The sequence below is a fragment of the Spea bombifrons genome, chromosome 1 (genome assembly GCF_027358695.1).
Source record: "Spea bombifrons isolate aSpeBom1 chromosome 1, aSpeBom1.2.pri, whole genome shotgun sequence".
NCBI classification, from domain to species: Eukaryota; Metazoa; Chordata; class Amphibia; order Anura; family Pelobatidae; genus Spea; species Spea bombifrons.
The window spans coordinates 159,341,769-159,352,545 of NC_071087.1; positions in this window are offsets into that span (position 1 = coordinate 159,341,769).

Genomic DNA, 10,777 nt, shown 5'->3' on the forward strand with positions numbered 1-10,777 from the left:
ATGAATGATACATGAATGATACAAACGCCTTACTACTGCCGTAAAGCGAGGATGCTCGATTAGAACCATAGCTCCTACAGCGCGTCTGGAATAAAAATGGAGATGATCAGTGGTTTAAATGAAACAACTTTCTGAATATGTTTTAAAAAAGCTGTTACAGCTAACATCGGGTTAAAGCTCCCCGCCATGTTCTATTCACAGGAAAATATAATTAAACTTGTAAAAATAATAGTTTTTGAAAAATAGAAGACTTTCTGGAAATCGGTGACTTTCGGTGAATACTCGGCGGGTTAACAGGGGAAGTTCGCCGTTTTACCGACAGCCTGTTACAGACGCCACTGATAAGCGCGAGGGATGGGAAGACTGTGAGAAATGTTTTTATCTCCTTTTAGTCACAATGCTGGAGAGACTCTCAAGAATTATCGGCTCACCCAAGTATAGTTTTAAAATAAAAGCTGTTAATGCACCGCTCCTAATGAGAAGCCTGATGTAACATCACCGCGGCGATTAGATATTCCACCTCTGGGTTTATGTAATGCTATCGGACAAAGAGAAGAATGAGGAGAACGAGGGGGAGAGAGAGATAAAGGGAGGGAGATAGAGGGAATGGAGCTAAGTGATGAAGTGCCTTGGATGGGGTTTAAAGAAAACATGGACGTTTTGTAAGAAGGGAGGAAGAAGGGCCAGTAACGGATGAACAGCAGGTCACTGGATCCCTGTCCAAGCAGCTGGAATCAGAAGGAACGTGGCGCAGATAGTAAATACAGAGTCCCTAATGAGCCATTGTAGACTTACTGCCGGGTTCAAGCAAGTAGGTGAGACGCACCGTTTTAGATACGTCCCAAGTGTCCTTGTTTTTTTGGGACAGTCTTGATTTTTGGACGCCGGTCAGCCGAGGGAGCAGTAAGATCAGGAGAGACCTCCATTGGAGCTCATTCATGGCCTACGCTCTGAAGCTGAGATCCACCAGGAGGCACGTTGGGTAAGAATGGTAGGTGGTCACGCCTCTGGCCCTACCCACTTTTGCATCTGGCCCTGCCCCTTTCCACCTCTGGCCACGCCCAACCCATGTGTCCCGATTTGGGGGTCGCACGGTCCCTACACATTTTATTATTTCACCTAAACCCAACAGCGCCTTCTCGCTATCATAGAAATAAACAAGGCACAGAAAACATCGCTGTCCTTAAAAAAAGGAATTTTGTTTTTAGAATGTATGAATTTGTCGCGGCTCGGAAAGAAGCGCGGATTCCGTGACGAGCTGAATAGCAGGAGTGATGGCAGAAAATAAAACTGTTTCTTTTTTTTTTAATAGGTGAGCAAATAGTATCTATTTATACGGTTTGGCCGGGGCAGGTGTTTTTAAGAGCCCATTATAATTATAACCATGAAAGAATCTTGTGTGACGCTCAGAATGAAAGATCTTGTTATTAAACTGGCGATATTATTTATCACGCGCCAGCCCAACCGGGACACAGCGTGTCAGCCAATACCACAGATTAACCCAACGCTGACCAAGCCAGCCATGTTTTGGTCAGCTAGGTGTCGGTAGTAGCCGGGGGGGCGCCGAGGCGGCAGGGAGCGAGTGGTTCCAATTGGTCTCTGAAAACATTGCCACTCCACTCCCTGCTGTGTACCCCGTGCATCCACCATGGTGCGGACCTGCATAGTAGAGGGCAAGAGGGGGCACTTGCACCCTTTCCCCATGAAGTTCCCTGGTAACGCCACCCTATCACGCTAGATTGGCCTAATATTTGCCCCCCTTGATTCCATTCACTACACAGAGTGGGTGCCTATGCCCAGCACCAACAGAAAGTGAGAAATCTCCCTACATTAATTATACATTGTACAGGGCCACCTCAGCCCCTCCTGCAGGTGAAGTTGACCCTCCATCACGCATACAGAAGCCAGAAAGCTGAAATGTGAGCCCCTCAGCCTGGATTACGATACGCAGCGCTAATGGTCCATCGGTTTAGGTCTCTGGTGTATTGCACTTTTAAACATGGTGGCCGGGTGCCATTTAAACTGGAGGTGCTTATGACAAACGCATAGTACAGGTTAAAGGCATCTCTGCCCTGTGCACTGCATTTCAAATGATTGTCTGTAAAGGTGAAACACGGTCACCCGACTCTCTAAGGACATTTACTCAGTGTCTGGGCTATTCACTGAGCAGGGCGAGGACGGCCCTTGAACTCGAGGTGCGGATTCAGCCTCCGCTGTTCTCAGGGAATAAAAGCTCGGAGGCGGCCATTGTTCGCATTGTCCTGATAATCCCGGCTTGGCGGCGGCGTGTCCTCCGGCTCTGCTTTCTGCATACATTGTTGTTTGCTGACATGAAAGAAGATAGAACTGGCTGACAACGGGCATTGTCTTCTTCACATGCGAGTGCGAGCTCTTCTGGCCAACTCCCATCATCCATTATATCCTTGGTGAATTGTGAAGCAACTTCCCCCCGGCCCGGTTCCCGGTGCTTCACCCGCCGTGGGACTTCCAAGCCAGTTCTTGGGGCTTTCCGGTTTAGTTGTTTTAGCTCCTCGCTGAGCTGTAACTCCTATGACACTCAGCCAGACTCCATAAATAGGCTATGGCTTAAGCTTGTGGAGCGGCTGGATGTCACCCAAGACCCTACAGAACTATAGAAGACGATATAAGTATGTGAGGACGTCCGCCATCCCCCTCTGGTATCGGACAAAACAAGCGACTTGTCCTTAAAGTCGTACTAACCGTTTCTAGGTGACATCATTTCTGTGGCGAGTGATGTCATAACAAATATTTGTTAATCTGAATTTCACGTCTACGAGAAAGAACTTGGACTTTATTGGCCTGGAATTCCTTCCACATAAACGCAATACATTCACAGCTCTTAGAAAGCAGGAGTCCGGAGCGGCCCTTGTAGGGGCGAGGTGGGAAAGCGGGTTCCTTGGGTGTTTCTGTGGGGGGGTTGTGGTTATTTGTGGGGTAGTGGCTAGTGGCAGGGTGAAGCAACCTTGGTGGTATAGCAGGTTAACCACTTAAACCCCTGGGGCAGTACTGATGTTTACAGAGGGAGTCTCTAGGGAAAGTCAGGCCCGGTATTTCTTTTTGCTGTGTGCCGGAGCGGCCATCTTGCATCCTGCGATGATTCTGATAATAAACCATCTATAGCGCTGCTGGCTTGTGCGCGGGGCTGCTGAATAAACGCGGGCGCGATCCAGGAAGTCGGATACAACTTCCTGCCGCTGCGATCTGCACCGAGGGATCATGGGAAACCCACGAATACGTTAATGAATAGATGACGTAAAACCAGCTTTTCATTCCGTCGCGTTGACGCGCATGCATGGAACGGTTAAACTGGCCGTGTGACTGGCTACAGACATGAATCATCGGCAATCTTCACATTTATTTCACACTGTGGTTTTCCTAGCATTACACATTTTGTGTCTCTCACACAACGAGGTCTGAGCGAGGTCTCGAGCGCTCTCTCAGAAATGTTTATGCAATGGCTGCCTGAGGCCTGGGACTCGGAGTCTGTCACGTCCTGCCTACAGTCATCCATTCTTTTTCCAATATGGCGGTTTTCCCCAGCGTCTCCCAACACCATACCCGGGAACTCTCAGGGTTTGACCCGGAGTCTCAGGCTTGTTGCCCCAGTCTCAGGGTGAAGGGGGGGATTCTCCGGGGTCACACGGTCCGCAGCTGACTCCTTCCTATTCTCCCCCCCCGCTGTGATCATATATAAGACTCCCAGTATGTTATGGTTGATATCCCTGCTTGAATTCAGGTGACTCAATGAAATGTATCTTTAAATAACGACAAGTCAAGGTTTCCATGAGGGCCGGTATTAGAGCCATTTGGTGAACACATTTATCTACATAGAATCTTCACAGTGGGCTATTAAAGGGTTAATATCTTAAGAGTCTCAGGGGCAGCGCATTGAGACAGTCGTCAGGTATGCCCGTCACTTGTGTGATGTTTTCGTGAATGTGGGGTTTCAGGGGCCGGGGCCGTTATACGTGGGGGGCCTCCCAGGGCCAAAGTCCGCTGCCTTGCCTAGAGATTTAATATACTGATTCGGGGCCCCAGGGTGTGTAGTAATTGAGTTACTGATTAGTACATCAGGGTTATTCCCCCCCGGTGTTTTCTGTGCTGATCTTACCCGCTCCTTTTCTATTAAAAATACTCTCAAGACAAAAAAATAAAACCTCAGGAAGTCTGAAGTGTTTGTTAAGCTCTGATTGTGAAACAAATATGTCGATATCTGTATTACCCCTACCACTTCCGCTGGGAAACCATTCCCTGTATTTACTTTCCTTTTTTGGCAAACTTACCCATAAATGATCGACTCTGAATAGAACCCACTGTTTGAACCAATATTTACTGTGAAAAAAAAATAAAGCCCTGTTAAATCACTTAAATATGTAACAATTCTGTCATATTTCCCCTGTATCCGTCAACGTTTGCATATTAATGGCTTCCTGTCATTGGTAACGCCGTTCATCGCCACGTTGATGTTTTATTGTCCTTGTGGAAGTAATATCTCCGGCATTGCACACTAGGGACTATTCACTAAAGGATGAGCGGACTCAGTCTGGCACTTGTTTGGTCCGACGAGCCTGAGTTGGCTTTAATTTTATGAAGTTAGCTCAATTGATTTCAATTGAATCGCCCTGAGCTGTGATGCAAAGTATTGCCCCGTGATCAAGCTGAAAGGGGGGGTTCCAACTCAACAAAAACAACCCAGCCCTTCTTGGTTGGGAGCCACAGCGGGCGAACTTTAATCTCTTCTTCTCGTTAAAGTGACGTTATCGATACATTTAGTTATTAGTTTTAGTTATTTAGTTACTTTTGGTTATTTTTCTATCATTTCCGAGCTGAAATTAGATTCTGCGTAAGGAGAAATATTAGGACATAGCCTAAAACTAGAGGGGCAGAGGCTTAAAAGTAATGTAAAGAGGTTTTGCTTTACTGCGAGGGCGGTAGAGGAATGGAACAGCCTCCCAGGAGAAGTGGTAGAGGCTAATAGAGTGAAGGAATTTAAACATACGTGTCCCGGGGATGCGAACGGCTGACGTAAACATCGATTAACGTTAATGATGAGATCGGAAGGCAGGGAAGAAGGCGTTTTTGGCGCGGGTGATTGGATGAGAACGCAGGGAACTGATGTCAGGGAGTACGTTAGCCGCTGCCATGTACAGAACTGCCAAAAACGCAGAATATTTTTACCCCATTCAATCATATTTAAAAAAATAAACGGCTGAAATCATCTTAGAAAAAGCAAAATTCCCTGCGAGGAGAAACGCAAAGTCCTGCGATGGTTTCTGAAAATTTGGTCTTTTAACAGCCCCATTCGGCCCCCGTCTGGTAGTTTCTCCTACTGTAAAGACTCAAACCTTAATCGGTCGTTGGTCTCGTCTCAGATTGAGCAGCCGTATGTCTATCCCATGCATGTTTAATACCCTCACTGTATTACCCTCTACCACTTCTGCTGGGAGGTGGTTCCACTTATCTATCACCCTCTCAGTAAAGTAAATGTAAGGTGCTTAAATCCCTCAATATTGTCAGTACCTGGATTATTATCTGTTATGATTTAGACTTTGATCATCCGGGGCACTGTGGACCATGTGGATTGTGATAAAGGGTTTCATGATGCCCTGTACCGGGGCAGTTAACTTTCTGTTCCTTTGCAGTTTATTCCGTAGCCTGGGGGATGAAGGTACTTGTTTAATGTAGGGGGGAGGGGGTAGTAAACTCGTATTCAGCAGTCTTTTGCCGGTTCTATCATATCAGGGGAAAGAGCTGCTCGTTCCCTTCTGAATCGGGGCAATAAGATTCAGAGTCCCCCGTGCCAGTGCCGGAAGATACAGGTTTTGATGTTTTGGGGCAATTGTACTGCTTTGGGCAAATAAAGGAGCTGATTTGCCTATAGAGGGGGCAGTAGGCCTGTCCTGGGGGCTCGGAACTTTGATATCATCAGACATTCCATTAGACTGAGCATGTGCCTAATACACCACGTTCGTTAGGAGCCATGTTGTCGAAGGGGAGGGGCTTATGATTAGCCCTACCTATGTTCTCATAAGCCACTCCCACTCCCCTTTGCCCCTCTCACGTTTTTAAAAAAACCCTTTTTAGAGCTCGAGAGGAAGCCAGAAAATGTAGGTGCGCATGGAACTTAACATGCCCCCCCCCCCCCGGGGCAGGTCGCTGCCTCTTACCCCTGTGTTGGGTTAATGAGCTCCCACGTCACTCCGCAATAGTACCGGAAACATTATTAAAACAGGAAAAAAAACGTTTACAGAAATCATTATCCTAAATCATGAATGGAGTTTGTGGCGGAGAAAAGGAAATCCAAACTTTCTTCCAGACAAACGCGGCGGCTTCCTGACGTTTCTTTCTATTTAAGAACCCAACAACAATGAACAACAATGCTCAATGAATTCTCGCAGACGTCGAATAATCACTAATCGTGAGAATTTACTGCCAGCCACGAATTGCGCTATACCCCAAAACGTCACATAGCGCCGGCAGATCCTCCTTAAATGAACAATCCCGTAAACGCGGCTTTCCTGAGATGCTGGCGCCGCACCAGCCGCCCGTCCTGAAAGGACTTGTCTTACGAAGCCACTTCTTACAAGCGGAGAACAAAAGCAGGGAAGCCGGAAATTCCCGCGTCTGCTCATCCCCGCAGCGCGCCCGTCTCCTCATTCTCCTCAAGTCGCAGCATTTTTATCACTGTGATCAAATTCACAATATGTTTTCAAAAATATTGTTTTTAAAAGAAGAAATTCTAGTTTTTGTAAAATCATTTTTTCCGGCAGCTGCATATCGTTATCTGACCCTGATCTACTAGACAAACACCCCGACTCATACTGCCTGTGGGGAACAATAGAATGGCTCAGTCTTAATCACCCAGATGGACATTCTGACTAATAAAAGTCTATGGAGAACAGACTTCATTAGCATTGCCATAAAGCATCAGCTCAGTGTGGTGGGAAATTCACCCAAAATATCACGTGACTGAATAATGTATTTCATAGAAAACCGAATCCTGTAAGTTTGTAACTTTTTTTTTTGCTGTAGGTGACGTTCACTCGCCTTCCCAACTAAACATGGGGTCTATTCCGCCCGAATTAAATACAATAGTGTCCGAGAACGGAAGGATTTCTCTACTGCCGGCTCAGGGTGTTGTGAGTTACCCCTTTTCATTTTAATTTAACTTTACAGTTTTTCCTGCACACCGTTGGCCATTTCAGTCGCCCTCCGATGAACTCTCTCTAGAGTCAATATGTTTCTGGAGATGAGGTCTCCAGAACTCTACCAACCCTGACGGTTTGGGGCATTTTATCCCATATTGGTAATTCTGTTTCTAGCTCAGCCAATAGCGGCGCTGCTATGCTGCGCCACTTCTTTTCAGGAAGGTTCCTGTCTCCCCAAACATTGCGATTGATCGTAGCTGTAAGAAAACATGACACGGTATCTCTTCATCAAAGGATTCAGCCTAATTCACGCAATTTATTACTTCTACCTGGGCCCCGGCCAAAATAATCCGTCAGCCAATAGCATTTGCTTGGAGACGCTCCATAGAAAATATTATTCTTTTGTTCTTGACTCTGATAACAAAGCATCTCAAATTCTCAGACCTCGTACAAATAAAATCAGTCCGCAGATACCTTTCATAAAGTACCCCACCCTCGGGCAATAATCGCACTATTTACAGAAAAGGGGACTTTGTGCCAAGGCAAATTTACATTTAAGATGTCGCTGAATTACAAACGTATTCTCGCTGGGGATGGTTAGCTAATGTTTTTAGTAAAATCTGAGTCATCATGAGCTTAACGCGTTACTTATTTCACGATGAAAGCAAACCTTTTTCAGGCTGGGTATAAAATAATCTATATTAATGATATAAAATATATAATAATACTATAATATAATAATATAAACTATATAATAATATAAAATATATAATAAATAATAATATCAAATATATAGAACTATAATATAATACTATAATATAATAATAAAATATATAATGATATCATAATAATATATATATATATATATAATATAAAATATATAATAATATAATATAATAATACCATAATATAATAATAATATAAAATATATAATAAATAATAATATAAAATATATAGAACTATAATATAATACTATAATATAATAATAAAATATATAATGATATCATAATAATATATATATATATATATATATAATATAAAATATATAATAATATAATATAATAATACCATGATATAATAATAATATAAAATATATAATAATATATAACAATAATAATATAATTAGTATGATCAGTTTAATGGTTAAATAAAGAGGAACTTATTAGTGGGTTGATAAAAAGGGCTTTTTTTTAACACACAAGATTTTGGGATTCTATTCCACAATTTGCCATCAGAATGTTTGAGAAAATCAGGGGGGAAAAAAGGCCAATGCGAAATGATAATTACGCGCAAATTGTAAAAACATTGTTTTCCTAAAAAAACCTTGTGAATCTAGACTGACTAGATCCAAGGGAACGGAAAAACCAGGAGCCAATCCCCTTCTCGGGTGATCCGGCTCCTGGTAGCACCGCTGTTCAAAGGGCCACTTAAAAGGGAGATCATCGATCTTCCCAACCAGCCTATTTACAGTATGGAGGACTTTGGCGAGTCAGCACAGCCTCCAAACTCCATATTTCTGGAATAAGACGTCATCTCCTGGCTCGGAAGAATAAATGATGGCGCAGCTAGTGGCAGTAGTTATCAACACTGAGTATCATGCCTATTAGGTTTAGGCTGAGAGGGTGACAGATAGGTGGAACAGCCTCCCAGCAGATGTGGTAGAGGTTAATACACTGAGGGAATGTAAACACACACGGGATAGGCATACGGCTCCTGAATCTAAGACGAGACCAACGACTGATGAAGGTTTGAGTCTTTACAGCAGGAAAAACAGGCAGACCAGATGGGGGCCGAATGGGGCCGATCTGCTGCCAGGTTCTGTGCTTTTATGTTAGGCAAATCTCACACGTAGCCTCTGCACTTACTAAACAAAGACTTACGGAGCCTTGGAAGATAATAAAATGAGAATGAAAAATGTGCGTGAGAAGTTCTGAAGTGTTCCAGGATATATTAGGCTTCTGCTGATAACCTTGAATCAAGGTCACCCACACTGAAGCGCACTGAAGCACACCCAATCTCCGCGGATTCATTTATTGTTACTAATGTATGGGAAGCACATTTCTCTGCGAAAAGCAGTATATTTAACCTGTTTCCTGCTAACAGGGATCCAGTAAGGGAGGCGAAGGAGGGATACGGCCAAAAATGTACATTATTGAAGCTACTGTATGTTGGGTTTGTGAAAATTCAAAATACTGAGACGACAGAAGATCAAATAAGAGTTATATAGCACCGCCATATTCCACAGCGCTGTACATAATATGAGTTTACAGAAACAAAAGGTAAGGAGGGTCCTGGTCAAAGGAGCTTACAATCTAGAAGACTAGCAAAGGTATAAAAAGCGCAGAAAATGGATTACAAAATCATTTATCTAAATAAAATACATAATAATTCTAAAATAATAAACATTTTAATGATAAAAAAATAATTTCTTTTAAATTCCCGATTACAGAAATAGCTATTAATAGATTCACATAAAAAGTCTCCGTAGGGCCCCGCCCATACCACACCTCCAACCACGCCCCCAACCAACCCTCTTCTGGCCGTTTGTTATAAGGGCCAGGAACAAAATGTGTTCTATAAACATTATATTTAATAACGCAGCACTGGTTCCATGAATGAGCTGTCAGCGCAGACAATGGCATGGCGGCCGGGTGTTTGTACGGATTCCTTAGCCTTTTGCTGGTATCTGTACAAAGAAACCTCAGCAGTCTGACCCTGGCGTGAACTCACACTTTAAGTAGCTGGAAGCAATGTGAGGGCTTTAAGCGCTATTCTGCTTTTGTGTTCTCGGCAACCACCTCCAGGAATTTGCTGGGAAAATAAAACAGACGCGGAGACCGCCGGGCGCTGGATACACAAGGATACAGTATCACCTTAATGTGTGTGTTTGCCTTTATTTACAGGGCAATATATTTGTTCCTCCCCGAAAGAAATTACGAGTTTGGGTTTAAAAAAAAAAAAAAGTATCGGTTTAAAAGTTAACTGACGTTACCGTCCAAAAAAATAAAAATAAATAAAGAGTGAGGATGGGAAACAATAACCTTCCCAGGCGGAAAAGACAATTCGATTTTAAGGTGAAAATATGAGATTTTTGATTGTTTGAAATGTCAGGACCTGGAAAAATACTTAAAAATTAATCATCTTTTTGCAGCCTGCAGTTTAATAACAATGGACCCTAGCCGAGCGTACCTCCCAAGTGTCCTTGTTTAGGAGGGCTAGCCCCATTTTTTTTTGAACTGGGAAAAAAACCCCCCATGTGCCTATATATGATAAACGGGTAATGCGGTAGCAGCAGCCAATCACATGTCTGCTATCTGAATAGTGATGTTTGCTAGGATGCATGGCATTGGCTGCTGCTGCTCCTACATTGTCTTCAATAGGAGTGCTACTGAGCATGTGCAAAAAGTGTACCTAAGTATGCTTCCTGGTTTCAACAGAGGCAGCCAGGGGAGGAGTTATACGGGACAATAACACCAATAACTGAATAATACCGGCACTAATTTGCATGCAGTAGAATGCATGGGTGTCCACTCTTTCTATACACATTATTGGGGCTTTTAGGGCCGTAGAACCCTGCGATACCCTCATACCCAGCAAACATTCTGAGC